Source organism: Chlorocebus sabaeus, chromosome 10 (assembly GCF_047675955.1).
Source record: "Chlorocebus sabaeus isolate Y175 chromosome 10, mChlSab1.0.hap1, whole genome shotgun sequence".
Classification (NCBI taxonomy): Eukaryota; Metazoa; Chordata; class Mammalia; order Primates; family Cercopithecidae; genus Chlorocebus; species Chlorocebus sabaeus.
The window spans coordinates 119,590,959-119,609,602 of NC_132913.1; the positions used below are offsets into that span (position 1 = coordinate 119,590,959).

Genomic DNA, 18,644 nt, shown 5'->3' on the forward strand with positions numbered 1-18,644 from the left:
CAAAAAAATTAGCTGGGCATGGGCCAGGTGCGGTGGCTCACACCTGTAATCCCAGCACTTTTGGAGGCCAAGGTGGGCGGATCACGAGGTCAGGAGATCAAGACCATCCTGGCTAACACGTTGAAACCCCATCTCTACTAAAAATACAAAAAAAAAAAAAAAAAATTAGCCAGGTGTTGTGGTGGGCGCCTGTAGTCCCAGCTACTCAGGAGGCTGAGGCAGGAGAATGGCATGAACCGGAGAAGCGGAGCTTGTAGTGAGCCGAGATCGCACCACTGCACTCCAGCCTGGGCAACAGAGCAAGACTCCGTCTCAAAAAAAAAAAAAAAAAAAAAGGTATTTTTGTCACTTCTGGTGGGCATGGATCACTCAAAATTTTATAAATAGATAACCTTAGAAAGTATTTTGATTCTAAGCCTTTTAAAAAGCCAGTCTTGTTTACTCTGATTGAAATCTAAGCCATGGGTCCTCTGGATGCAGAGAAAAAGCAGTTGTAAACACGAGAGCTGTGACCACGGACCCTACCTGACCACATGCTAGGAGACTTAAGGAAAGTATTATGTACAATTTGAATATTTCAAGGTAGAGATTTTGAAGAGATTCTACATAGAAGGAGTATATTTTCTAGCCAAATTGAATTTTATGTATACTATTAATGGAAACCGACCAACTCTGACCTGGCCAGGCTGACTAGATAATGAGCTTTGTTATCAAGAAGTTTCTGGCACAGTTCCCACAAAAGGCTAGGAGGAATGCCAGAAGATTACTAAAGGAGGATGTTCAGCAGACAACTTGTTTAGGGACTGCTGAGCATATGTCCCCACAGCATAAAGAAAGCAGAATGTGTTTTCAGGACATAACTGCAGAAGGATGACTGCTTTTCTCCATTGCTGATGAGGTAGTGATCTGTGAAAGAAAGCATTTTTGGAAAGCATGTGGTCTTTATGGTGCCAAGTACTCCTCATTCAGAATGACTTTCCAATTCTGAAATTCTTCTTGACTGAAGAGGCTCCTACTTCCTGTGTCAGGTACTGCTATGGGCCCCGCCAGGTATCACTCACTTCAGGGTACCCAGGTTCCTTTTGTTTGGGGACATGTTTAGATAACTAGTGGGTTCCATGTTAAGAGCTCAGCCAGTTCCTTTTGGATGCTATTCCTTGACATTTTATTCTTGCAATTTTTCTACTTTCTTTTCTTTTAAAATAGTTGAATACTGTGACATTCTTCTTAAAGTAAATGTGCGTTATCATAATCACATCAGTACTATGAGTCATGTATTTTCAGTGAGAAGAGTGGCAAATAACCAGGACTCTAAGTAGCCAAATCCTTCATTAACCAGATCAGCAAGGAAGAGAGAGATTCACAGGATAAAGTCAGGCAAAGGAACACTTTAAAGCCTATTGTTGGCTTAAAACTACTTCGTGGAAACCCAGCTCTGGTGATAGTCTTGGCAGATCTCAGCAGCCTCTTTTCCTCTGGGCTCCAAGTGAAGGGATAAGACACATTGATCTCTCATTAGTGGTTGGTACAAATACAAGGACAAGGAAATACTGATGGATGGAAGTGACAGCAGAATTGATGCCTGGGTTGGATGCTAATAGTTCATTTTGTTAGCATCCAACCCAGAGTTTTGGGAAACTCTGATGCTATACCTCCTCTTGATTCACCCTCTATTATAATTCTCCCCCCACACTCCTTTTGAGACAAGGTCTCACTTTTTCACCCAGGCTAGAGTACAGTGGTGTGACCATAGCTCACTGCAGCCTTGACCTCCTGGACTCAGGCGATCTTCCTGCCTCAGCCTCCTGAGTAGCTGGGACTAAAGAGTGCACCACCACACCCAGAAATTTTTTTTTTGTTGTTGTTTTTTAATAGAGACAGGGTCTTGCTGTGTTGCCAGGGCTAGTCTTGAACTCCTGGCCTCAAGCGATCCTCCTACTTTGGCCTGCCAAAGCACTGGGATTACAGGTGTGAGCCATCGTACGTGGCCCCTCCCTCTTTCTTACAAGTAAATATCACTGAGTACATTACAAGCCCACTGTATGCATGTTTCTTTCCTTATTGTTTTTGCATCTTTTCTAGCCCATTGTTACTTATATTACTTCCTTAGTAGCCCTGACTGAGGGAACAACCTTAATCCTTCCCTCAGTATCTGGTACAGATTTCTCTTTTCTGCTAGCCTCTAAATAGAGAGTTTGTGAAACCACATGGCTGTTTCTCATTTCTTGCCCTCTTGATATTTAGGAAAATTGCAATTTGCTCTTTTAAAAATCACAGCATTTTTAAGGATATTTCAACCAACTTCTCTTACTTGGGATAATAAAAAAAATCTGGTTACCATTAGGATGTTAGTACTTTTTGCACTATTTAGGGTTTTGAAGTTTGTTATTGAAACAAACCATAACCTTAAGAATATCAAACTTTTCCTAAGACTTCTAGAAAGATTCTTTGCTTTGTGTTGTACTTGCAAGTGGATTATTAATCCTGGTTCATGCTTGTGTTTAAAAGTGTTTTTTTTGGTTGTTTTTGCTGTAGTATTATGTTTCTTTGCCCAAAGCAAATGCTCCATATTGCATGTGTATTTATAGCATATACCTATTTGCTGAGGAAATGTTTATGTCTTTGTGATAACTACCAGTTTCTCTGGTAAGAGAGCACATTGCTCCTGTTGTCTGTAGCAAGTGCCTATCATTGCATTAAGAGAAACATCTCAGCATCTCAGACATTCATACAGTAGTTTCTTTGAGGATGACGGCACAGGTCTGCATTATCGCCAGCCCCTGAGAGAGAGGGGGCCAAAGACCTGGGCCCCTTTTAGAGGTCCAGTCCCCAATCCCCACTGGAGATTGAACTTTTACCACTTTACAAGCAGTAGCTTTGTTGTTAGCACAGAAACCGCCATCCGTATGGAGCTTAGGGATAACCAATTAAAATTTTCTTGGTATCAAATGCATAAATGACTTAAAAAAATGTTTGACTATTGTGCTAGGAAATAGTAGGTCTTATTCATTCTTTGTAACTATCTTTTTTTACCCATTAACCATTGCCACTTCTCCCCACTTACTACCCTTCCCAGCCCCTGGTAATCATCCTTCTACTCTCTATCTCCATGAGTTCAATTGTTTTAGTTTTTTAGTTCTCACAGATAAGTGAGAACATATGAAGTTTGTTTTTCTATGCCTGACTACTTCACTTAACATAATGACCTCCAATTTCATTCATGTTGTTGCAAATGACAGGATCACATTCTTTTATTTATTTTTTAAATGGCTGAATAGCACTCCATTGTGTATATCTGCCACATTTTCTTTATCCACTTGTCTGTTGATGGACATGTAGGTTGTTTCCAAATCTTGGCTATTATGATTAGTGCTGCGAAAAACATGGGAGTCCAGATATCTCTTTGATACACTGTTTTCCTTTCTTTTGGATATATACATAGGAGTCGGATTGCTGGTATGGTAGCTACTTTTAGTTTTTTTGAGGAACTTCCAAACTGTTATACTGGTTATACTAATTTACATTCTCACCAACAGTGTATGAGGGTTCCCTTTTCTCAATATCCTCACCAACATTCGTTATTGCCTATCTTTTAGTTAAAAGCCATTTTAACCAGGGTGAGATGATACCTCATTGCAGTTTTGACTTGCATTTCTCTGATGATCAATGATGTTGAGCACTTTTCTGTAAGCCTCTTTGCCATTTGTCTGTCTTCTTCACTCAAGAAGTCTTTGCCCAGTCCGATGTCCTGGAGAGTTTCTCCAATATTTTCTTTTTGCAGTTTAATAGCTTGAGGTCTTAGATTTAAGTCTTTAATCCATTTTGATTTGATTTTTTATGTGAGAAGAGATAGGAGTCTAGTTTCTTCTTCTGCATATGGATATACAGTTTTCTCAGCACCATTTATTGAAGAGACTGTCCTTTCCCCAGTGCATGTTATTGGCACCTTTGTTGAAAATGAGTTTACTGTGGATGTATGGATGTATGTATGGATGTATGTATTCTGGGTTCTGTACTCTGTTCCACTGGTGTGTGTATCTGTTTTTGTGCCAGTACCATGCCATTTTGGTTACTATAGCTCTATAGTGTAATTTAAAGCCTGGTAATGTGAATTCTCCAGTTTTGTTCCTTTTTCTCGAGATAGCTTTGACTATTTTGGATCTTTATGGTTCTGTATAAATTTTAGGATTTTTTTTTTTCTATGAAGAATGTCATTGGTATTTTGTTAGGGACTGCATCGAATCTGTAGATTGCTTTGGTATTGACATTTTAACAATATTGATTCTTCCCATCCATGAACGTGAAATATCTTTGAACATTTTTGTGTCCTCTTTAATGTAATTCATCAATATTTTATAGTTTGCATTGTATAGATATGGTTAATTCTGAGATATTTAATTTTATTTGTAACTACTGTAAATGGGATTACTTTCTTGCTTTCTTTTTCAGATTATTCACTGTTAGCATATAGAAATGCTATGATTTTTGTATGTTGATTTTATATCCTACAAATTTACTGAATTTTCAGTTCTAATAGTTTTTTGGTGAAGTCTTTAGGCTTTTCCAAATATAAGATCATATCATCTGCGAGCAAGAATTATTTGACTTCTTCCTTTTCCAATTTGGGTGTCCTTTATTTCTTTCTGTTGTCTGATTGCTCTAGCGGGGACTTCCAGTACTAGGTTGAATAACAGTAGTGACAATGGGTATTCTTGTTGTGTTCCAGACCTTAGAAGAAAGGCTTTTAGTTTTTCCCCATTCAGTTTTATCTTAGCTGTGCATCTGTCATATACGGCTTTTATTAGGCTGAGATATGTTCCTTCTGTACCCAGTTTTTCAAGGGTTTTTATCATGAATGGATGTTGAATTTTATCAAATGCTTTTTCAGCATCAATTGAAATGATCATATAGTTTTCTTCCTTCATTCTGTTGATATGATGTATCACAATGATTGATTTGTATATGTTGGACCATGTTTGCATCCCTGGAATAAATCTCAGTTGGTCATGATGAATGATCCTTTTAATATGTTGTTGAATTTTATTTGCTAGTATTTTGTTGAGGATTTTTGCATTAATATTCATCAGTGATATTGGCCTGTAGTTTTTTTTTTTTTTAAATATATATCTTTGTCTGGTTTTGGTATCAGGGTAATTTGGCCCTGTAGAATGAGTTTGGAAGTATTCCCTTCTCCTCTGTTTTTCAGAATAGTTTGAGTAGGATTGGTATTAATTCTTCTTTAAATGTTTGGTAGAATTCCAATAGTGAAGCCGTCAGGTCCTGAATTTTCTTTGTAGGAAGACTTTTTATTACAGCTTCAATCTTGTTACTTGTTATTGGTCTGTTCAGGTTTTGCATTTCTTCATGGTTCAATCTTGGTAGGTTGTATGTGTCTAGGAATTTATCAATTTCCTGCATTTTCCAATTTATTGGTATGTAGTTTCTCATAGTATCCACTAATGATCTTTTGAGTTTCTGCAGTATCAATTGTAGTGTCTCCTTTTTCATCTCTGATTTTATTTATTTGGGTCTTCTCTTTTCTTAGTCTGGCTAAAGATTTGTCAATTTTGTGTAACTTTTCAGAAAACTATCTTTTTGTTTCATTGATCTGTTGGATTGTTTTCTTCATTTCAATTTCATTTATTTCTGCTCTGACCTTTATTATTTCTTCTACTAATTTTGGGTTTGGTTTGCTATTGCTTTTCTAGTTCTTTAAGATGCATCATTAGATGGTTTATTTGAATTTTTTCTTCTTTCTTTTTATTTTTTTAATTGATGTAAGCACAGTTTTCCCTGTATCCCATAGGTTTTGATATGCTGTGATTCCATTATCATTTGTTTCAAGAAATTTTAAATTTGTTAACCCACTGGTCATTCAGCATGTTTTAAAATTTTCATGTGTTTGTATAGTTTCCAAAATTCCTGTTGTTATTGATTTCTAGTTTTGTTCCATTGTGGTCAGAGAAGATACTTGATACTATTTCAGTTTTTTTTGAGTGTTTTAAGACTTGTTTTGTGATCTAACATATGGTCTGTCCTTGAGAATAATCCATATGCTAAGGAAAAGAATGTGTATTCTGCAGCCATTGGATGAAGTATTCTGTAAATATTTATTAGGGCTATTTTGATCTATAATGCAGATTAAGTCAGCTGTTTCTTTGTTGATTTTCTGTCTGGGAGATCTGTCAAATGCTGAAAATGGATTGTTGAAATCTCCAGCTGTTGGCCAGGTATGGTGGCTCATGCCTGTAATCCCAGCACTTTGGGAGGCCAAGGCAGGTAGATCACTTGAGGACAGGACTTTGAGACCAGCCTGGCCAACATAGCAAAACCCCGTCTCTACTAAAAATACAAAAATTAGCCAGTTGTGGTGTGCACCTATAATCCCAGCTACTGGGGAGGCGGAGGTGGGAGGATTGCTTGAACCTGAGAGGCAGAGGCTGCAGGAAGCCAAGAATGTGCCACTGCACTCTAGCCTGGGTGACAGAGTGAGATTCCGTCTCAGAAAAAAAAAAAAAAAAAAAGGAAAGAAAGCTCTAGCTGTTATTAAATTGGGGTCTTTCTCTCTCTCTCTCTCTTTAGCTCTAATAATATTTGCTTTATATATCTGGGCCCTCCAGTGTTGGGTGCATATATATTTAAGATTGTTATACCTTCTTGCTAAATTGACCCCTTTATCATTATATAGTGGCCTTCTTTTTCTCCTCTTACAGTTTTTGCCTTGAAATCTATTTTATCTGATATTAATACAGATATTTCTCCCCTTTTTTGGTTTCTATTGGCTTGGTATATCTTTTTCCATCCCTTTATTTTCAGTTGATGTATGTCTTTATAGGTGAAGTGTGTTCCTTTAGGCAGCAGATCACTGTGTCTTGTTTTTTCATCCATTCAGCCACTCTGTGTCTTTTTATTGGAAAGTTCAGTCCAGTTACATTCAGTGTTATCATTGATGAGTAAGGACTTACTCCTGCCATTTTGTTATTTGTTTTTTGGTTGTTTTGTGATCTTTTCTTCTTTCCACATTCCTGTCTTCCTTTTAGTGAAAGTGATTTTTCCCTGGTAATATGATATAATTCTTGCTTTTTAATTTTTGTGTATTTGTTGTATGTTTTTTGATTTGAGGTTAAAATCAGTATTACAAATGCTATCCTATAACCCATTATTTGAAGCTGATAGCAGCTTTCTACTGTTTTCATAAATAAATAAGCAAAAAGAAAACTAATAAAAACTCTACACCGTAACTTCATCCCCTCACTTTTTAAGTTTTTGTTGCTTTTATTCACATCTTACAATATTGTCTGTGTCTTGAAAAGTTGTTGTAGTTATTATTTTTAATTGGTTTATCTTTTAATCTTTCTATTTAAGGTAAGAGTAGTTTACACACCAAAGTTACAATGTTATAATATTTCTGTGTTTTTCTGTGTACTTATTATTATCAGTGAGTTTTGTACCTTCAGATGATTTTTTATTGCTCATTAATGTTCTTTTCTTTCTAAATGAAGTACTCCCTTTAGCGTTTCTTGTAGGATAAGTCTGGTGTTGATGAAGTCCTTCAGCTTTTGTTTGTCTGGGAAAGTCTTTATTTCTCCTTGATGTTTGAAGGATGTTTTCACTGGATATACTATTCTATGGTAAAAGTTTGTTGTTTTTTTTTTTTTCCCTCCAGCACTTTAAACATATTATGCCACTGTAAGGTTTCCACTGGAGAGTCTGCTGCCACATGTGTTGGAGCTTCTTTCTTGGGGTTCTTTCTCTCTCTCCCCCTCCCCCTCTCTCCCCCATTTCTTTCCTTCCCCTTCTCTTCCCTTCCCCTGCCCTGCCCTTCTCCTGCCCTTCTCCTGCCCTTCTCCTGCCCTCTCCTGCCCTCTCCTGCCTTCCCCTGCCCTCTCCTGCCTTCCCCTGCCCTCTCCTGCCTTCCCCTGCCCTCTCCTCCCCTGCCCTCTCCTGCCTTCCCCTGCCTTCTCCTCCCCTTCCCTCTCCTCCCCTTCCCTTCCCTTCCCTTCCCTTCCCTTCCCTTCCCTTCCCTTCCCTTCCATTGCCCTGCCCTTTTCCTGCCCTCTCCTCCCCTCTCCTCTCCTCCCTTCCCGTCCCCTCCCTCCTCTCCCCTCCCCTTCTCTTTCTTCTTTTCTTTTTTTCAGGTCCTTTCTTTATCTTTGACCTTTAGGAGTTTGATTATTAAATGCTTGGGGTAGTTTTCTTTTAGTTAAATCTGCTTGGTGTTCTATAACCTTCTTGTACTTGAATATTAATATCTTTCTGTAGGTTTGGGGAATTGTCTGTTATTATTTCTTGGATTAAATTCTCTATCCATATGTCTTTCTCTACCTCCTCTTTAAAGCCAATAGCTCGTAGGTTTGCCCTTTTGTGGCTGTTTTCTAGATCTCGTAGGCACGTGTCATTCTTTTATTCTTTCTTCTCTTGTCTCCTATGTGTATTTTCAAATAACCTGTCTTCCACCTCACTAATTCTTTGTTCTCCTTGATCAGTTTTGCTATTAAAAGACTCAGATGTGTTCTTCAGTATGTCAGTTTCATTTTTCAGCTACAGATTTTCTGTTTGATTCTTTTTAATCATTTCAATCTCTTTGTTAATTTATCTGATATAATTCTGAATTTCTTTTCTATTATCTTGAATTTCTTTGAGTTTTCTCAAAACAACTGTTTTGAATTTTCTGTCTGAAAGGTTACATATTTCTGTTTCTTGAGGATTGGTCCTTGGTGCCTTATTTAGTTTGTTTGGTGAGGTCATGTTTTCCCAGATGGTGTTGATGCTTGTAGATGTTCATCAGTGTCTGGACATTGAAGAGTTAGGTATTTATTGTAGTGTTTGTGGTTTAGGCCTATTTGTATCTGTCCTTCTTGGGAAGGATTTCCAGGTATTCAAAAGGATATGGGTGTTCTAATCTAAGCCGTATGTGCATTAGGGGTTACCCCAAGCCCAGTAACACTGTGTTTTTTGCAGACTTGTAGAGGTTCCTCCTTAGTGGTCTTGGATAAGATCTGGAAGAATTCTCTGGATTACCAGGCAGAGACTCTTGTTCTCTTCTCTTACTTTCTCCCAAACAAACCAAGTTTCTCTGTCTGTGCTAAGCCACCTGGAGCAGGAAGTAGGCTGACCCAAGTACCCCTGTGGCCATTATCACTGGGACTGTGTTGGATCAGACCTGAAGCCATCACAGCACTGGGTCTCACACAAGGCCCACTCTAACCACAACCCAACAACCTGTATTGCTGCTGAACTGGCTTTCACACCACAGGATGCAGTCCTTCTCACCCTTCCCTCCTCTTTCCATAGGCAGAGGAGCCTCACCCTGTGGCTGCCACCACTATACACCGATGGGGAGTACTGCTAGGCTTCCACCAATGTTCACTTAAGGCCCAAGGACTCCTCAGTCAACTTGTGGTGATGAATGTTGCTAGGCCTGGGACTTACCCTTCAAAGTGGTGGGCTCTCCTCTGGCCCAGGGCAGGTCCAGAAGTGATGCCATGTAAGAGCCAAGGCCTAGAATCAGGGACCCCAAGAGCCCACCTGGTACTCTACTCCCCTGAGGCCAAGCTGGTACCTAAGGTGCAAGACAAAGTCCTCCTTTCTTTTTTCTCTGCTTTTCTCAAGCAGATGGAGTCTCTCACAATAGCCACCACAGCTGAGAATATGCTGTGTCTAATCTTAAGTCGGCATGTCTCAGAGTCTCACCCAAGGCCCATGCTGTGCTACCTGGGTATCACAGCTGGTTATTCAGGGCCGAATGGCTCTTTAATTTAGCAGGTGATGAGTCCACCATGACTGGGTCATTCCTCCCTTCAAGGCAACAGGTTATCTTCTGGCCTAGGGTGTGCCTAGAAATGGCATCAGTGGAAATTTTTGCTTCCGTGTCTTTTAGGCTGGGTGAACAATGTAGTCATACTAGGTAGGATAGATGGTCAGGACCCACGGTGTTCTAAGACTCAAATCCTATGCTAGACCAGACATTCCTCCCTATGAAGTTTACAAAAGAAATATACACAAGAGGACAAAGCAAGGCAGAGGAACAGTTCTTTCTTTATTAACGGAAGCTTCCATCTAAGCCAGAATGATTGTAATGTACACTCCTACTTGCAATGTATGAGGCTCCTTTTATCTTCTCATCTCTGCCAACAGTTAGGATTATCAAGCTTTCTAATTTTTTTTTTTTTAGACAGAGTCTCCTCTGTCACCCAGGCTGGAATGTGGTGACATCATCTCGGCTCACTTTAACCTCCACCTCCTGGGTTCAAACAATTATCCTGCCTCAGCTTCCTGCGTAGCTGGGACTATAGGCACACGCCACCACGCCCAGATAATTTTTGTATTTTTAGTGGAGATGGGGTTTCACCATGTTGGCCAAGCTGGTCTGGAACTTCTGTCCTCAGGTGATTCGCCTGCCTTGGCCTCCCAAAGTGCTGGGATTACAGGTGTGAGCCACCACACCTGGCCCAGCTTTCTAATTTTTGTAATATAGATTAAGTTCTATAAATTGCTTTTTTATATCATTTGCCGATTTTTCCATCAGGGTGACTATTCTCTTGTTGATTTACAGGAATTTCTTATCTTCTATCTAATAATCCCTTTTCTAATGTCAGTTTTACAAACATCTTCTCTCATTTTGTCATTTAGTCATTTGCCTATTAACTTTATGTGGTATCTTCCATAGGACAAACGTTTTTAATTTTAATGCAGTAAAAGTTAACATACACTTTATGGGTTTTTAAGTTTTTCCCTGTCACTAGGTCACAAAGATATTCTCCCTTGTAATATTTTATTAAGTCTAGAGTTTTGCCTTTTGCTAAACTTCATGATGCGCATTCTTCATTGATTGAGATTATCACCTGGTTTCTCTCTTCTAAGTCTGTTTCTGAAGTTGAACCATCCTTTTATTCGTAATATAAATTCTTCTTAATCCTGATGTGTTATTATTTCAAAAATACATGATTGGATTCACTTAGGTAATATTAGTGTAGTATTTTTTGTGTGCGTGCGTGTGTGTGTGTGTGTGTGTGTGTGTGTGTTTTCTGGGACAGAGTCTAGCTCTGTTGCCCAGGCTGGAGTGTAGTCATGCCATTGTGGCTTACTGTATCCTCTGCCTCCTAGGTTCAGTAGGTTCTCCTGCCTCAGCCTCCCAAATAGCTGGGATTACAGATGTACACCATCACACTCAGATAATTTTTGCATTTTTAGTACAGATGGGGTTTTGCCATGTTGTCCAGGCTGGTCTTGAACTCCTGGCCTCAAGTGATCTGCACACCTCAGCCTCCCAAAGTGCTGGGATTATAGGCATGAGCCAGTGTGCCTGGCCAAGTGTAGTATTTTTTGTATCACGTTAAAATGGATCTTTGATTTTTTTGTTATTCAGTTTTTAGAATCAAGATTATAATAAATTAATGAAATGTCTTGGTCAGTTTCTGAGAATTTACTATTTTTCTAGAATAGCTTATGTAAAACAGGAATGAACCTTTGAAATTTGGTAGAATTCATTGTAAAATTGTCTGTACCTGCTGTTTTTCAGGAGGCAAGATCTTTGCTGTTTTAATCCCTTTTATACTAATTGGTCTGTTCAGATTCTGTATCAGTTCTTGTGCCAATTTTGGCATAATTTATTGGTACTTTATCCATTCAAATTTATTAGCATGTAGATACTCCTAATTCTTGTTGTATTCTGTTATCATTTCAAAAATCTCCTTCGTGTCTGTACTTTTATATTCCTTTTCATTCTATATTTTAATTATTTGAATCTTCTTTTTTCTTTGATAACTCTTGCTCATCAAGGGTCTATCTTATTAATCTTTTCAAAGAACAGTTTTGGTTATGTTATTTTTCTCTTTTCTCTAATTTATATTTTTATTTTTTTTGAGACAGAGTCTTGCTCTGTTGCCCAGGCTGGAGTGCAGTGTCGTGATCTCGGCTCACTGCAACCTCTGCCTCCTGGGCCCTGCCTCAGCCTCCTGACTAGCTGGGATTACAGGTGCCTGCCACCATGCCCCGCTAATTTGCGTTTTTTTTTTTTTTTTTTTTTTTTTTTTTGTGGTAGAACCAGGTTTCACCATGTTGGCCAGACTGGTCTTGAACTCCTGACCTGAAGTGATCTGCCCACCTCGGCCTTCCAAAGTGCTGGGATTACAGGTGTGAGCCACTGCTCCTGGCCTTTTTTTTCTCTATTGTTGATAATGATGTTTTGTGTATCTTTGATATTTGCCCTTAACTTTTTAATTTAATTTCTTATTTTCCAGGGATGTTGCTTTTTTGCCCTTTCCCCAACTTCTTGAGTTGAATACTTAGCTTATTAATTTTAACCTTTCTTGTTTTCTTTGAAATGTTTTTAAAGCTACATATGTACCTCTAAATACTTCTTTAGCTCTATTCTACAAATTTTTATGTCCAGTGTTTTATTCAGTTTTAAATATTTTATTTTCTTTATGATTTCTTCTATAACTAGGTTATTAAGGCTGTTTAATTTATGTATTTTGCTATTTTTTGTTAATGTTTAATTTTATTATATTGTCAGTATAGGATGTCTGTATGTTTAATTCTTTATAGTTTATGGATACTTCCATTATAGTCTATTATATTGCCTATGTTTTTAAATATTACATGTATGCTTTGAAAGAAAGATGTGTGTGTGTATATATATATATCCACAAACTTGATTTATAATTATATTGTTCTTTCCTTCATAATAAACTATTTATTATTGTGTGTATTTTATCTGTCAGTTTCTGAGAAGGATCTTTAAAAATTTATGTCTGGGGGCCGGGTGTGGTGGTTCAAGCCTGTAATGCCAGCACTTTGGGAGGTTGAGGTCGGCAGATCACTTGAGGTCAGGAGTTCGAGACTAGCCTGGACAACATGGTGAAACCCCGTCTCTACTAAAAATACAAAAATTGGCCAGGCTTGATGGCAGGTACCTGTAATCCCAGCTACTCGGGAGGCTGAGGCAGGAAAGTTGCTTGAACCTGGGAGGTGGAGGTTGCAGTGAGCTGAGATCGCACCATTGCACACCAGCCTGGGTGACAAGAGTGAGACTCCGTCTCAAAAAAAAAAAAAAACCAAAAACAGATATACCTTCCATTTAAAAATCTGTGTCTGTAAATTTTGATGTATTTATTTCTTACATTTTGATTTATTTGTATTTCCTACAGTCTTGCCAATTGTAGCTTGATATATTTTGAGGTTGTGTCATTATATACATATGTGTATGGTAGAATATACCTAGTTGTATTTTTGTATACATGCATATCCATATATGTGGGTAACTATTTGTACACATATTTATCATCAGTATTTAGTGAGCATTTACAATGTGCTAGGCCGTTTCTAAGCACTTTGTAATTAATTCTCATTACATTAATTAATTGATCCTTAGAACATATCTAGTATAATGTCTATTTCAGGAATATAAATAGTATCGATCTCAGGAATTCTAGTAGTTTTTGTTCCTAAGATGCAGAAGAGTTATGCAGTTGGTAAGTATACCTTAAGATCATTCTAATTGATCTGAAATGGGGCTAAGGATTGGTATTTCGAAAGAGCTATTTAGAGATTCAAGGATTCTACTACATACTCAGCATTGCTGCTGTAGAATCAGCCCTAGGCTTGTCCTCCTAACTATTATATTCTTTCTCCCCTAATAAATAGCAATATACACAGTACAGGTTAAACTCTCATGGTTCTCTAACCCTGAGTTTAATAATTAAATCAAGAATCATCACTGGATACTAAAACTATTGAGATAAAGGTTTTGGGGACCAGGATATTCACATGGACTCAAAGTGTCATGCCACAGTTGACTTACTAATTAATTATAGTGGGCAGAATGTCCTTTATAGTAGACATATTTGGTAGTCACCAGTCTAACCAACTGATGAAGCTTAGCATCATTAATTGGGATAGTCTGACATTTTGTACCTTCTGATGGGATGCATTATTGTGTGTCATTATCTGTGAAGCATTCATGCTAAAAATGTTTTCAACTGAATTAAGCCTCTAGCCCTAACCTCCAGTCTACTGGAAATACAGGGGATATTGGAATAAGTTAAATGACACCAAGGGAGAAGTAATAAGATTAAATCCAATGCCATGAAAAGCAAGGGGAGCTGTTCTAGTGGAAGAAAAAGCAAGAGAGACATAACTAAAAATATTGTGTGAAGCTTGGTTAGAACCTGAGTTGGGGCTGGGCGCGGTGGCTCACGCCTGTAATCCCAGCACTTTGGGAGGCCGAGGCGGGTGGATCACGAGGTCAGGATATCGAGACCATCCTGGCTAACACGGTGAAACCCCGTCTCTACTAAAAATGCAAAAATTAGCCGGGCGAGGTGGCGGGCGCCTGTAGTCCCAGCTACTCGGAGGCTGAGGCAGGAGAATGGCGTGAACCCGGGAGGCGGAGCTTGCAGTGAGCCAAGATCGCGCCACTGCACTCCAGCCTGGGCGACAAAGCGAGACTCCGCTTCAAAAAAAAAAAAAAAGAACCTGAGTTGGGGAAAAAATACAGTAGCAACAATTGGGGAGATTTAAATTTAGAGTGGATATTAGGTGACATTTTGGAATTATCATTAATTTTCTTAGGTGCGATAATGATATTGCAGAGATATAGGAGAATGTCCTTATTTTTAGGAGACACTGGCTAACATGGTTGGGGTGAAGTATCCTGATGTCTTTAATTTATTTTGAATGGTTCAGAAAAAAGAATAAACAAAACTGTGGTTGTGTGTGTGTGCAAACACACATGCATATACGAATCAAGACAGAATGGGTGCAAATGTAGCAACATGTTAATTGGTGAATCAATAGGTATTCATAATATCAGTCTTTCAGCTTTTTAGTAAATTTAAAAATCTTTAAAATAAAACATTGTGTGAAAAAATACTCCATGCATTACTGAAAGAGAAAAATTGCCATGTTCTGCAGTTTGGTGTGGATTTCAAGAGCTAGCATTGCTCATTCCATCTTTGGTCCCGAAGTTACTCTAAAGCATAAACTAATTATTCCTTATTGTTCAATACAAATATAGTCAGGACTGCTGTTTTCAGCTGGATATTTTTTCTAAAAATTAATTTTATTCAGTCAGTCACAATTTTATTTCCCATTAAAAATGCCAATGTATCACACAAGGTATTAGTGAAATAAAAATCTTGAGTAAAGATTTTTTAACTTATTTGAGTTAACAGTGGATTAAGAGAAATTCTTGGGAAAATTAATGAAACCTTCAAGTAATTTTATAAACATGATTGTTTTTGTGAACCTCCTGTAAAAGTCAAACAGAATGACTTTTGCAAAAGTCACCATTCCTCCTGCAAAAGTCAAACATTCATTTGCTTGAATGTTCTGATTATTTCTAATAATTTTGCAGTTGGTTGTTTTGATTTTCTAAGTGTAAAATAATTTTGTCTTTTCCTTTCTAATTTTGTACGTTTTATTTATTACCTTATTTCACTGGCCATTACTTTAAGAACTGTGTTGCATAATAGTGGTGATTGCCTTGTTCCAGACTTTAATGGGAATGCTTCCAATATTAAACCCTCAAGCACAATGCTGGTTATTGGCTTGAGACCAAGTTAACCAAATGTCCTCTTTTATATTAAAACTTTCTGTTGGGAATAGATATTGAATTCTCTTCAAGTGCCTTTTGAGCCTCTTTCAAGATGCTGTTTTTCCCTTTGGCTTGTTAACATGATGACATATAATATTGAATAATACTTGCATTCCACATCTGACCATGACCCTCATTTAGTCATGGTATGTAGCATGCATTAACATGTAACTCAGTTGTGTTTGCTAATAATTTATTCATGATTTTTGGATTTACAGTAAAAAGTGACATCGGTCTGCAGTTTCTTCTTATTTTTGTAACTTTGTAGGAAGAATTGGGGAGCTTTTCTCTTTGCCTTGGAATAGTTACAATAGCATTGAGAGTGATCACGTATTCTCAATGATTGAAGCAATTAAAGAACTCATACTTGAAACATGGGCTAGAGCGTTCTATAGTTGGTAACTTTCTCAATCTCTAGTGATTATTAATTTCTTTAAATTTTCTTTGCATGTATTCATTTTGATAATTATATTTTCCAGGAAAATAATATATTTTAAGCACATATTGTAATGTATTAGAATAGAGCTGTACAAAGTATTTTCAGTTGTTTAGTTTCCTCTGTATGTGTGATCATAACCCCTTTCAGGTCCCCTCACTGCCACCTTTTTTAACACTAGCTAGTGACTTAATCTGTTTAATTTCTAATGGAAATAGATTTCTGCCATTTTTATTTATTGTAAATAATTTCTACTGTTTTTATTACCAAAGAATTTCTTTTAGATATGGTAAATCTGAGATGGTCATATTTAATTAGAAATACAGACTGAAGTTCATGATAGAGGTTTGTGAACTGGAAATGCAGTTTAATGAGTCATTAGTGTCAAATTAGTTCCTTGAGTCACTCCTGGATTCTGAGAGTTCTTTTAAGAGACTGTCAGAGGACGAGGGCCTACCTGTTCTCTTTTCCTGCCACCTGACTTTCCCTCCTTGAATGCAGTAGGTATTGTTTATCAAACTGTCCCCTGCCCTGGAGTCTCTATAGCACACAGAAGCTTTTGTGGGTTAAATTTGTTTTTTATTGTGGTAAAAAAATTTGCCATTTTAACAATTTTTAAGTGTACAATTCAGTGTCATTCATTGCATTTTTTGTGTTGTGCAACCACTACCACTATTTCCCAAACCTTTTCATCATCCCAAACAGAAGCTCTATAACCAGTAACCAGCCACTCCTCATTTCTCCCCCAACTCCTGATAACCACAAATCTACTTCCTCTCTATAAATTTTCCTATTCTAGAGATTTCATATAAGTGGAATCATGCAATGTTCTTTTGTGTCTGGCTTTTTTCACTTAGCACAATGTTTTCAAGGTACATGTATGTTGTAGCGTGTATCAGAACATCCTATTCTGTGGCTGAATAATATTCCATTATATTGTATATACTGAATTCTGGTATTTTTGTTTGTTTGTTTTTTGCTTTTGAGACAAAGACTCAGCAGATCTGGCTCTGTTCCCCAGGCTGGAGTGCAGTGGTGTGATCTCAGCTCACTGCAACCTCTGCCTCCTAGGCTCAAGCCATCCTCTCACCTCAGCCTCCTGGAGTAGCTGGGACTACAGGTGGCGCCACCACACCTAGCTAACTTTTTTGGTGTTTTTTGTAGAGATGGGGTTTCACCACGTTGCCCAGGTTGGTCTCAAACTCTTAAGATCAAGCAGTCTGCCCGCCCTGGTCCCCCAGAGTGCTGGGATTACAGATGTGAGCCACCATGCCCAGCCATACATTTTGTTTATTCATCCATGTTGATGAACACTTGAATTATTTCTACCTTTGGCTATTGAATAGTGAATAATGCTGAAATGAACATTGGTATACAAGTATCCGTTTGAGTCACTGTTTTCAATTCTTTTTATACCTAAGTCATACAGAAGTAGAATTGCTGGGTCATAGGGTAATTCTGTGTTTAGCTTTTTGAAGATTGTGAGGTTTTTTAAAAAGGGATTTTTGTTGGCTATTAAATACATGGTTATTAGGTGGGTTAACAGAAACTGAAGATTTTGATGTATTATAGAAAATTTTGAAATAATAATGATTACATCTGTTCTTTATTCACATATAACTGGAGCTTGCCCAGCTCTTTTTCAGGCTTTTCCTTTTCACTTCTTTCTCTTCCCATTTTTTAAAATCCTGGAGTCATTCCTACCTACTTGCCTAGTTTCTCTTTGATACAAAGAGACCTAGGCAGCGTGGGTTTCAGAACATTTTTCTAACATTACAAAGAACTTATTTTATAGAATATACTCTGCCCCATGCTGCCTCTTCCAGCTAGCAAGAAGCATCAGCCTTGCTAGCACTTTCAGCACAAAATTATTGGGATAGAAACCTAAATAAAAGGAAATAATGTCTCACAAATGTTGTTCATCCTGTTATCAGGAAACAGGGATTCCCAGGCCTTTAGCATGTCAGTCACTATGTGTGCTTATCCTTCTCCTTTGTTGAAGGTGAGTGAAGACTTGAAGGCCCCTGTGCATGTCATCCCCATGGCTTTTCCGGCACCTTTTCCAATATGGTGTTCCTGACTCTCTTGCTTGCTCTGCGCTTTGAGCTTTATACTAGGCTCCCTGGGCTTTTTTATAATTCATTTTCTTTGGGATTACTGGTAATGAAAAGGGAAGAACAACTTCTCTGAGTAATGGTATTGTTTTCTCCTTACTTCCTTTTCCATGTTCTCTAGATTCTAGCCACTTTTGGAATCTTTCTTCCCAGTCCATCTGCTGATTCCCCTCTCTGGTACTTTCCAGGTCAGTCCAGTCCATGCTAGTGACAAGGTCAAGGGCCATATCTATTTACAATTACATTACATTGCCATAGAAATAAAATTCTGGCCCTGGATGGGTCCTATAAGATCAGGTACTTGGCTGGGCATAGTGGCTCATGCCTGTAATCCCAACACTTTGGGAGGCCGAGGTGGGTAGATCATGAGGTCAGGAGATCGAGACCATCCTGGCTAACACAGTGAAACCCCATCTCTACAAAAAATACAAAAAAATTAGCCGGGCGTGGTGGCGGGCGCTTGTAGTCCCAGCTACTCAGGAGGCTGAGGCAGGAG

At 38.2% G+C, this 18,644-nt stretch overlaps 1 protein-coding gene across 1 annotated transcript in view; it reads left to right on the forward strand.

The window, feature by feature from the left end:
* DIS3L2 (DIS3 like 3'-5' exoribonuclease 2) overlaps window positions 1-18,644 on the forward strand; it is a 375,772-nt gene that overhangs the window by 129,965 nt on the left and 227,163 nt on the right.